The 12,576-nt window shown below is 33.0% G+C and overlaps 1 protein-coding gene across 1 annotated transcript in view; it reads left to right on the plus strand.

The window, feature by feature from the left end:
• The first annotated feature begins 1,437 nt into the window (after positions 1-1,437).
• LOC129002622 (zinc finger and SCAN domain-containing protein 30-like) overlaps positions 1,438-12,576 on the plus strand; it is a 31,465-nt gene continuing 20,326 nt past the window's right edge. The window contains exon 1 of the mRNA XM_054430566.1: positions 1,438-1,521. The gene's annotated coding sequence lies outside the window, so the exon portion shown is untranslated. The remainder of the gene's footprint in view (positions 1,522-12,576) is intronic.

Consider the following 12,576-nt stretch of genomic DNA (forward strand, 5'->3'; position numbering starts at 1 on the left):
TTATTTGAAGTCTCGTTGTTATTCTTCTGTTATCATATTGTGTTTAATACTGTGAATCTGTGATTTTACTGTAAAATATAGAAAATTGTTACTGCAGGAATCATTGTATATAATTGTTGATTTTTTATTGGCATGCAATAATTTGTAACATTTAATTAATACTGTATGATTAGAAATTATTGTTTTCTACTGCCACATCGTACATTTTTGTAATTGCAAATTGCCGATTATAAATAAATAAATAAAACCAAAGGTTACGGATAATACACTGTTTAACGAATTTAAAAATATCAAAGAAAAATTGAGAATCCCTCCTATACACATTATACATTTTTATAGGTACTCTTGTTATAGCCTATTCAAAACACCTAATGGTCGACGTATTCACTTATTGTGTATTCAGTAGTATATGTTACATTGTAATATGTAACTCTTATAACGTCAATGGTATATAAAACAAGGATAGTTATTAGTTAATTACAGTTACTGCCTTTTGTCTGCTAAAAAATAAAATTATTTAATTTATTTTACTAATTCTGACACAAAAAATCGTAAAAAAGTCTCTGGCAAAATTTATTTTGCTATTTCTGTCAACAGGAGCACGTCGGCAGACAGTTGTAATAGAATTCAAATAAAGTTTTTTCATTTGATACGTTGTTGGTAATTAGATTGAATACCAGACTAAATTTCATCAAGCTAAACGAGCTAGTGACTATTATAGTTACAAATTGTATAATATGTTAAATAATACTGCAATATATAGGCGTAAATACAAAAACACCGTTTATCAAAACATTTCTTTATACACACGTTTACTCACTGCAGTTGCATCTAAAACAATATTTCATTTATTGTTCCGGTATGAAAACAGTGCTAAATAAATAGTTTACCACTACGTTTATACTGTCATGTTTCTTTAGTACGGCAATATCACATTTTTTATAACTTTATAAAAGTAAAATACTATGTCATCAAAAACACTTTTAAGTCCTAACGTGTAAACCTAATACAGTAAAACAATGAAATTATAAGCCATGTCTCAAAATAAATGAACAATTTTAAAATTTTATTTTACTTTTTTTACTGCAGTATCTCACACATGGAACCTGCGAGTAAACAATCGCGCGTGTGAGAGTGTAAAACACGTTAACACCCCCTATGCCTATTCCCCCTTACCACATCCACCCCTAACTCAACCTACTTGACCAACCTCAAAACAACGGGACCAAAGTCGCAACCGAGTTAAAGTTACGGTGTCGACAATCTTTATGACGATTTAGGTTCCTATTGATTGGTGTTTTTTCGCCGGTGCCGCTGCCGAGACGGAGATCTGGCAACGTCGCGTCGCGTCGCTCGCCAGCGCCAGACAGACTGGACCGAGTATCAGATAGAACCGCGTCCTCGTCGCGATCGCGTCCTGTACCGCGAGCGGTTGCCGGTGAAACAACGTGCGTCGGTAGTCGGTAGTACGGTAGTGTGGTCGGTAGTGATGGTGGAAGTGGGAGACTTGCACAGGCCTGAGTAAGTACCAATTGGTTTTATAAAAAATGGAAATTATTTGTAAGGTTAATTTTGGTGTAAATATTTTTATAGTACTGTATAGTCAAAATTGCGCATGATAGGGGCATTATTTAGATTGGCAAGTAAATTCAAGGCGTAAGAAATTGAAATTGTTTGTAAGGTTAATTTTGGAGTAAATATTTTTATAGAATACCGGTAGTCAAAAATTGCACAGGATATGGGGAGTGTAGCTTTAGTTGCATGTTAATTAAAGTTGGATTAGCTATGACAGATGTACAAACCTGAGTAAGTACCATATTTGACTTAGTTGGATTTGTAAATAATTGAAATTATTTGTAAGGTTAATTTTGGTGTAAATATTTGTATAGGAGTCGAAATTGCGCTGGATAGGAAAAATAAATTAAATGGAGGTTAGTTCAAGTTAGATTTATTACAGATTTACACATTCCTGAGTATGTATTTAATTGTTGGATGTGTAAAATTAAAATTATTTGTAAGGTTAATTTACTTGCAACTTACTGTAAATATTTTTTAGAATTAGAATACAATTGTGAATTGCACAGTGTAGGGAAAATAACCTAATTACATGTTAATTTTAGTTATAACAGATGTACACAGACCTAAATAAGTACTATAATTAGGTGTAAACGTTTCTTACTAGTAAAGAAATTGTGTCAGCAGAAATAAACTTAATTTTTGTAAGTTGAATTTAAAATAGTTCAGTGCATGAAATTCCTTGCAGTTATGACTTATTTCATTAGCATGTGTAAGAACCATAATGTGTCCGATGTTATAAAAAAATCCTATAAAATCATTGGTGGGTTACCTATTTTAGGTGTAAATATTTCTTGTATTTTTATAATAATTGGTGCGTTAGGAGAAATAGTCTACACATAGGCAGTTGTTTGGTCAGTATGAGAGTCGCGACAGATTTACATGGTCAAGTATGTACTAATTTGTTAGATTGGTAAAAAAATAAGGTATTTTGAAGGTTATTTTAGACGTAAAATATTTCTTGTAGTATAGTCAACATTGTGCCGGGAAACTTAAATACACATACAGTAAATTCTATTTAATTCCGGTTAGTTATGACAGGTGTGATAAAGTACTAGCACATATTCTATAGTCTGTGGTACTACAATTTGTTGAATGTGTAAAATATAATTTTTTCAAATTTTTAAGGTAGTTTTGAATGTAATATTTCTTGGGGGATATTAAAAACTGCAGGATAGTGTAGAGAGACTTGTAAGTCGAGTCAGGTCAGGTTTGATTAGTTATGACAGATTTACACAATTCGTATTGTACGAGTAGAAAAATGTACTAAGTAAATAAATTATTCATAAAGTTGTTTAGGTGTAAATATTTCTTGAGAATAGTTTAAATTCAGCTTGGAAGTGTAAAAAATTAATTGCAAGTTGGGTTTGGTCAGTTCAGGTTAGGTTAGTTATTTAATTTCCATGGCTAATAATAAATTAATGATTTACATTATGTCCTTAATTATTCATTGTTGTTTGCTAATTTTAATAGTCTAGTAAAAAAAATCACGTTCAAAGAAATATTTTTCCCCTTTTAAATGATTTAATTTAATTATCTAATCGTTAAGGTTATCGGTCTTATATGTGCAGGTTTTATTTGTATTTTGTAAAAAGTTATGCTCATTGGGTGAAAAACGGAAATTAAACTATTCTTATGGATATCATGGTGCCAAATGTTTAAGCTTACGACAGCCCCCCTGACCATACTATTGGACCGATTTACACGAAGGTTGTACCAAAAGAAAGCTTATCGGTCCTATATGTACAGGTTTTATTTGTATTTTGAAAACATTTATGTTAATTTGGACAAAAATGGAAATTAAACTTTTCTGATGGATATTTAACATGGTGCTAATTCTATATATTTAATAGACAAGCATGTTTCTTGAAAACCTTTTTTCTCAGGTCCTGTGCATCGCAGGGAAAATCTACGCATACTGTTAGAAAGATACTTGCCTGTGTAGATGTGCAGAATCCTTTTATATTTAGCGAATTTCCCATATAGGGAATAAGCTATTACCGTAGTACTCATGGTAAGACCTGGACGCGGGACCGATTTTTTTTTTCGTTTTGAGGTCCCTAGAGGCCAAAAACACCATCCGTTCAAATTCATATATATATATATAATATATATATATATGTGTCCGTCAGCACGATAACTCGAGCAAAAATGATCCAATTTTGATGAAATTTGGTACAAACGTGTAAACGTACGTTTATTCGAACGAGTTCGCGATCCAGCATGATCGGACCATGGGAACGGGGGTTTACGGGGGGTTTTATGGGGTAAAAATAGGTTTTTCCCATTTTTGACCTAAAAAACATAAAATTTAGCAATTTCTTTCCAAACCATTTTGTAGAGCTTAAAAAACAAATAATTTAGTATATTGAAGCGTTGTTATGCGCCTAATGGTTACGGAGAAAATTCCAAAAAATTGTAAATTTAAATTTCCATGTTATTCTTATGGAGAATAAGTAAACTGTTGTAGTTTGCTTGTTTGTGAACATATTTTGATCAGATTTGGAAAATGTTTTAATTTCTTACTAACTATTCACATTAAAAAAAAAAACAGTTTTACCCTCCCTGATGCAGCAAACCTAAGTACTTGTTAAACTAATTCTATTTAAATCAAGAATAAATGTTATATTTTTAAGTAGACATTTCAGTGTAAATACAATCAGTCAAATGGAAATTCGCTTAGTCTGCAGGTTTGCTGCGGCGGGGGTATTATAAATTAAAATAGGCTTAAAAATAAGCACAAAAAATGAATTTTAAACTTAAAAAATTTACATGGGTCTTATTGGTTGCTATGTTGGTAACGAAATAACAACAAAATATAAACAGAAAATCAATATAAATGGAAGAAATTCCAATCACATGTTTTATTTATATTTACAGCGTGGGGTGAAAATAGAGAAGTTTGCACAATACATACTTTTGGTCTAGTTTTTGACCACGGGGCGAGCTCTAGTAATACTTTAAACTTGATTGTTCTTTTAACACTGTAGAAAAATTCTAAGATTCCCCTGGTTTGAATTTGTAGGTTAGTATTTTCCCCCAGTAGTTCAATTTATGCATACCAATATGTATTACACTATATTCGCCAATTTACTGTGTTTTTGTCCAACTACAAAACTTTTACGCGTTTGGTGAAAGAAGTGAGCATGATTATTGGTTTTATTTTGTGTGTATCAGTTATTGATTTTGTTGTAATAAGTTATATCCTGCTTTTACTTTTGACTTTAATGCATTTAGATAAAATAGTATATTACGTTACTAGTCCTGAAAATAAGTGTTTACCGGACGAGTGTGGTCGTTCCCGTGCGAGACGAAGTCGAGTACGGGATTACCATACGAGTCCGGTACACACATTTTGGACGAGTTACGTACGATAGTTTACGCCATACTACTAAATCCCTACAAATCATTATATATTTCCACCAACTAAAGGACTAAAACTCACTAGTCATAACCTCTAAGAGAGGTTATGTTTTTGTTTATAACCACTCACTGCCACCTAAATACAGTATAATCAGCTGATTGGTGTCCGGTAAAACTCATTGCAGTACAGTAGTACGCAATGAAACCCCATTTGAATAAGCTGGCGGCAAACAGCTGTTTTCTGGACTAAATCCTTGCGTGGGAAGTTCGTCAAAATAATGTAGTGTGGCGTAAAAAACATTAACTATGTTGCTACAGTATCCAATTTTGCACGACCAGCTCTTAAAAATTCAATACTTCTAAATTTTACTGAATAAATGAAAACCCATTACCGTTTACTATTTAACTGTATGATTAGTATATTTGCGTAGTACGATTACTATAGACTATAGATTTGAATAGTGGTTTCCCCATTAAACCCCATAAAATAACGAAAAATGCGGATTAAAAACAGCTGTACAATTTTGACTAAAATATTAGTATGTTACGGCCCTTAAAAGAAAATTGTTTAACCCCAATGCTATATTTATTGTAAGTAAAGTTTTCTCCTGTCACGAACAAACCATTACAGAGACAGATCGATGTAGCATTCCTTAAGCTGGAGCCACGAATCTCTAAGAAAACTTTAACAGTGTAAAAGAATACTTAATTTAACAACTTTTACCCTGAAGTTTAGAACTTCATTTTTGAGGATGAACCCTCTTAGGCCCGGTTTCCCCAAAATGGTGTAAACTACGTTTATAATAAACTAGTTTATTTTTAAACTCCGTTTAAAATGTGTGTTCGGTTTCTCCAACATTTTACTGGCATCGTTTAAGATAAACGGCAATTCAAGCGGTTGACAATCCTGAGGCCCGGTTTCCCCAAAATGGTGTAAACTACGTTTATAATAAACTAGTTTATTTTTAAACTCCGTTTAAAATGTGTGTTCGGTTTCTCCAACATTTTACTGGCATCGTTTAAGATAAACGGCAATTCAAGCGGTTGACAATCCTGAATGTGTATTTGTAAGGAATCTTCGGTGGCTTTGGGCTAGTGTTTCCTACAACCACCACAGCGCTACGCTACAACCCAGTAGAAAAGACAGCAAAGTATGCGAATGCAGCTATAGAATAACATCACTGTTTAAGGTTATGTTATCAAGCTATTATAAGTTGTTGTCAAATTCAGATTCATTCCATTTATTGAAATGGTCAATTCTGTCCCTTATTTTAGTAGGCCCTCTTGTTCTAGGTAGGCTACTAAAATATCATAATCTTCATCTTCTATTTACTTCTTCGGAAATGTCTATTAACTCTTCCGTTTGAGGGGGTAATTAAGTTACTGCAATTAATTAATAGTAGCCTAACTTGAAATCAAATCAAATGTACTAAAAAAAAGAACTTAATAAAAACAATAAATTAAAATATAAATAAAACTTAACTTAAAGCTATCCCTAAACCAAGCCTATTTTCGTCCAAATGAATTTGTAGTTGCTTCAATTATTATTGTTTTAACACCTACTTTTTGTTTTGATTTGAGGTTATGTTACTGTTGTGACTTACTTTTGAACTCAGTTTATATTATCCCCAGTAGTTAAACCAAGTCGAGAGGTGGTTTAGTTTGAGTGTAGGAGTTTTGCCAACGGGTATCAGGTAGAAAGGGTCCCCATCCGCGAATTCCTCATACTGCGGAGTTTTGCCAACGGTTGGGGGTTGGCGCGAGAGGGGGATGGAAGAGAGAGAGATTACACGTGACCGTGAGGGTGGCTTCCGCTAGGGGTGGACAAACCAGGCAGGATGCTGACTGTGTTCAAAGGAATGCAGTTATGCACCTCTGACTGAGAAAGGAAATGTATTGAATTTTTGAGCCAGGAAGCACTCTTGACACACTGTTTCTTGTGGAAAGGACGTGTGATTGTTAAGTGTATCCGCCTTTTCCGTAAAATGAAAACGTACATATTCCGTAATAACATCTTCCAGGATACGCTATTTAAAATATGTATATGTTTTAATATTTACATACATTTAACTGCGGATTCAAATGGTTAGATTCAGAAAACTAATATAATAGTTGGTACAACCATAGTAGCTGCTGTACTAATTTTGGCCTTGGCCGCATTGCGTAAAATGGTACTTTCCTGTTAAAGGGAACATTCATTATTATCGATGATTTCTTTCCGATACATCGATATTCTATTTTTGATCCGATAATGAACGAGATGTCAGCTGACAACTACGATAAGTAAATATTGTTCAGTATCAACAAACAATTTAAAAATCTATATATTAATTTGAAACTGTTTTTCTTTGTGACAGCTAATTTGAGAGAACGGCTGGGCGTAGAAACTCGGTAGGGGTCTCTAAAGAAAGGTCTTGGTCTGTAGATGAGCCATCAAAAGAGAAATGTGGTAAATTCCCTTGGGGCTCTGCCCCAGTGGCCTTTAAATTCCCATCCCATGTTATTCTTATGGAGGAAAAACGGGGTTTTGTCACTGCTAATTTCAGAGAACGGCTGGGCGTAGAAACTTGGTAGGGGTCTCTAAAGAAAGGTCTTAGTCTGTAGATGAGCCATCAAAAGAGAAACAAGGTAAATTCCCTTGGGGCTCTGCCCCAGAGGCCTTTAAAGTCCCCTCTTTAGATTTGTTTACATCACGACCATATGCATACATTTACACTACTTTTGAATGAAACCGCTGTTAATATTTAAATTGTGATTTACTAAATTTGTCAAAATGAAGTATTTGCAATGGGTTTTGATTATTTCTAGAAAACACAAAAAACAAAGTCAGCTTTTGAAAAAATATAAGATATTTACAAACAATTTTAATTATATCTAACTGTTGTGTACATCTTTAGTATTTCTATAATCTTTGAGTTGACTCTTATAAAGTCATCGGAAATTATTTTAAAATAACGCCTGTAATGCTTTGCAATTGCTCGAATTCGAGCAACAGGTACACTAGTATTATATTGAAATGAAAATGTTCTAAACTAACCTTACCTAACCAACCAAACTTGCTGTAAAATTTCCAAATTCCGTTTCATATTACTCACATGCCTTTTCTGTTATCAAACGACATTTTAAATGATACAGCAAACCCAGCAAGTTTGGTTAGTTATATTAGGTTAGTTTAAAACAGTTTTACTTATTTATGTTTTGCCTAAACAAGATCAGATGACAATTTGTAATTTAAATGTGTTTGAAGATATTAAAACAGAAGGTATGGATCGTAAAGGAAAACAAAATTATCGATATATCGAAAGAAATCAGATCGATAATAATGAATGTTCCCTTTAACAGGAAAGTACCCGTAAGGTATTTTAAAATAAACATTTAACAGTGGCCACATTAATTAATTATTTTGCATTAGCAAAATACAGTTAATAAATTCGGTTAATAGTAAATACGGTTGGTTTACATAACCGTAACAGAATGCAATCATTTAACGTTGAATGCAAACTTCATTAGTGACGTTTTTTTATATTTTCTAAGTCACGTGCGAGACAACTGCTAACTTCAGTAGATAGAGGTTTCCAGATTGTTTATAACTGTTAATTGTTATGTGTGTATATTATACAGGGTGTATAAAAACTCCCTGGAAAAATGTTGTCCACTTGTATTTTATGTTAATAAAAAACATATTTAAAAACATGGGTCTAAAATGGCTACTTTTCTGCATGTCGGTTTGTTTGTTATTTTTATTTAATTCCACTTAACTTTTAAACTATTATTGGAATCAACTTTAAAGTCGATCAATGTATGAATACTAACAGGATCTTACTTTTTGTTGACTACCACATGTATACGTTCAAGCAATTCAAAATGGCAGTCATTGAGAAATTTAAAATCGGAAACAGCATAGTTTTACAAAACATCAACTCTTTACCCTTGTAATATTTGTTTAACTTACACAGTATATGTTCCGTACCTATTTATAATTCTTAATTTTTAATACCAACAAATATTTAATAGTACATTTCTTATAAGCAACATTGTTGTAACCATCTATCTTCTATATATTAATACATAGGCAAGCATGTTTCTTTAAAACCTTTTTTCTTAGCTCGTGTGCATCGCAGAGAAAATCTACTCATACTGTTAGAAAGATATTTTCCTGTAGATGTGCAGAATGCCTTTAAAGATTCAAATAGACTAAAAAATAAACACGAAAAATGAATTTGAAATAAAAAAAAATAACATGGGCTTTATGGGTTGCCATGCTAACGGCTTTTGCAAACTTACAGTTTGGGGTGAAAAATAGAGAAGTCTGTTCAGTGCAATTGGATTTTTTAGCTAGAAGTGGTTAAGCTGTGGTGGAATATTTTTGAAGATGAACCTTTTTAGTGCGATCATGTGTTCATACGTGTCAAATTTTGAGGTTAAATCAAAACAAACAAACTGGCATACATAATACTCAATTGCCAATCGTTAAATGTACTTACTTTACTTTAATAAAATCACTTGGTCATTAGAGAATATTTACAGTGAAATAAAAACGTGATTCCTAATACCAAATCAACTTATGAATAAATTGTTATTTAATTATGGTCTTCAAATTAAGTGATGGTTGATTTAAAAAGTAAATAATTTAACATGAGCAAATATTAAAATATTGAATCTTCTTGCAAAATTAATGTCGATCATTATATTAATTGAATAATGTAGTTGCTGTGACTGGGATACACATGATAAACTGTTGGGATAATTTACGTTTCGTTTGGCTAAGTTTTAAGGGTTTCAAGTTAGGGGTCAACAGAATTATATACTCTCGAGATGACGAGATAAGCCTTTATACTTTTAATACTTTTCAATTAAATTATAGCCTAACGTTTTGAGCTTTGACACAGTTAAATTATAATTAACAGCTAAATTGTATTGCTAATAATTCACTTATGGATTCTGATAAGTTTACCAGGTATCAAACAGTGAAACGTTATACGATAGGCCGAGGTATAGCAAGATTTGAGTTTGGTTTATAAAACACAGGAGCCTAAACAAACAATGAATCTATTCTAATGAATCATACAATGACATAGGTAATACTAAATTAATTAATTTGATCTTAAATGAACATTATTTCGTAAGTAATACAACTTTGTCCCTAATTGACAACATGCCAGTTGGTTTGTTTTGATTTAACCTTAAAATTGACATGTGAACATTTAACACATGATCACACTCCCTACAGCCAAAAAGGTTCATCTTCAAAGATATTCCAACGTACCTCAACCGTTTCTAGCTAAAAAATCTAACTGTAGGCCTACATATTTTTGATCGAGTTTCGACCACTGGACGACCTCTAGAATGGTTTATTTCGTTACTAGTGTCGAAAATGGAGTTTTCCTGGTTTTCCTATAATTGGCCTATTTTCTGTAAAAAAGTGAACATCAGTGACTTTTACCGTGTACGCGAATTTATCTGGACAATGCGTCAATTCGTTTCCGTACTTTAAGAAAGAAAATATTGTTACAAGATTTGAATTTGAATGATTAACGATTGATTGAATTTGACTCTCAACGATCGCAAAATCGGCGTCGTCAGAAGACATCAAAGCAACATTTCATCATTCATCATCCTCCAGATCGCACTACAATCCTCCTACACTCATCCGCCATTCTTATTCTGGTTTAAATACCAACAATTAGAAGTCCCTTTCTCAAATAATAATATAGTGAAAATATCTCAATAAATTTTGGTACAGTACAAGTTATAACACATAAGTTGTATTATAAACTTTGCAATTCGCTGAGTACGAAGGTTTTTGTGACGCAACGGCGGTAATATTTATTTGCAAACATATTTTTAAGTAATATTTAATTCTTAATTACTAACAGATAATTATTTTATCAATAAAAATAATTCAGCAGTACAAACTTATTAAATATGATTTCTTTTAGGCCTAATTCTCTAAGTTTTCGCTAGTAGGATAGGATTTCTGCTACGAGGACCTTCTAAGTGGGATTTGTAAGCGAATATTGGATAAATCTCAACTAAACGAAGCCATATATATATATTTTTATTTCATTTGATTTGATACACAAAATGTTATCAATATATGGGAAAACGCGAGATATAACTGCAAGCCTTAAATAATTATATAAATAATAAAAGCGTTATCTCAGCATGAGAACAGGATTTTAGACACAGCTCTTGTCAAATATAGCAACGTCTTAGAGCTAATTTATTTGTTTAGGTGAACTTAATGGTGCAAATATAAATTGAATTATTTTTATTATTTAAGGCGAAGATTTTAAGAACATTTTTGGTGCATCTAATAAATAAGACGCTTAAAGACACGTGTATACTACTATGCTTGAGTATGCTACTATAAAGTTGAAAATTACTGTATAAGAAAACATTAATTTACAAGGATAAATACTCAACTCATTAGGGGACATATGTACGTTTTCCTGTTATGAGAAAGATGGATGCTCTTTAATAATCACTCGAAGAATCGATGTGTCATGAGTGCTCCTGGCTCAAAAATCTTATACATTTCCTCCCAATGCGACTGCATTCCTATGAACGCAGTGATCACCCTGGTCGTCAACCCCAAGCGTAGACAACCCTGACAATCGCTCTCTCTCCCTCCCTCACACTCTCTTTCTCCCGCCCCCACCGTTGGCAAATCTCCGCACCAAGAGGTGGCCGACGGCATCCCCCCCATCTACCTGACACCCGTTGGCAAAACTCCGGTTCCCGTTTAGTTTGAACTTAGATTAATACCTAGTTTAAATTTGGGGAAACACAAATCAAAGTTAAACTAAGTTTAAATCACCGTTTAACTTAAAACTAAGTTTAAATGAGTTGGGGAAACCGGGCCTTAGTAGAATTAAACGTATAATCTAGTTCAAGTCGACAAAGTAGTAGTAATTTGAGTTTTTTTGTAAACATTGAAGAAACATGACAATGATGCTATTTAAATGAAAAGGTGAAACCTTCTTTTCTTCGTTCTGTCCAAATGTATTATTGCAATACGCATTTGTTTACTGAAGTTCAAGCTCAAGAAATAAAACTCCACACAGGTGTAACCTCTAGATATAACCTTTTACTAAATACAACTTCAGTATACAATAGTCAATGATATAACCATACTAAATGGTGTATGTTTAATCTATGATTATAACTGACTACATCCATTAATTGACTTTAAAATTAGAATCCCCATATAAAGACAAGCTGTAGCCAATCTTATGCACCGTATAGAAGAAAGTTAACCTTTTTTCAAAGATTTTGAATCAACAACTTTACGGAATTGCATGATTCTTATATTGAAAGAAAGTTAATTTTGAGAGGAAGAAAATCGTATTGGAAAGTCTACTTATAACAACAATGAAATCAAATTTTATCTCAGCTGTGGGAAATAACAAGCTCGTTTTTCAATCAAACGTCCTTTACATACACATTTAGATATAGCTACCGCTTGATAGTATGAATTTTTCACAATGTTAGATGTGAAATAGTCAGCTGTTTTACCGATTTTTCTGGCGGGAGCGGGAAGGCAGTGCCGGGCGTTGTGGCCGTGTAGCCGGCATGTTGGCCTTGAGACCGAGTAGCCTAGACCGTGAGCGACCAGCGAGGACCGACGGCCATCCA

Source organism: Macrosteles quadrilineatus, unplaced genomic scaffold (assembly GCF_028750875.1).
Source record: "Macrosteles quadrilineatus isolate MER2022 unplaced genomic scaffold, UCM_ALF_1.0 Scaffold_9__3_contigs__length_116548681, whole genome shotgun sequence".
NCBI lineage: Eukaryota > Metazoa > Arthropoda > Insecta > Hemiptera > Cicadellidae > Macrosteles > Macrosteles quadrilineatus.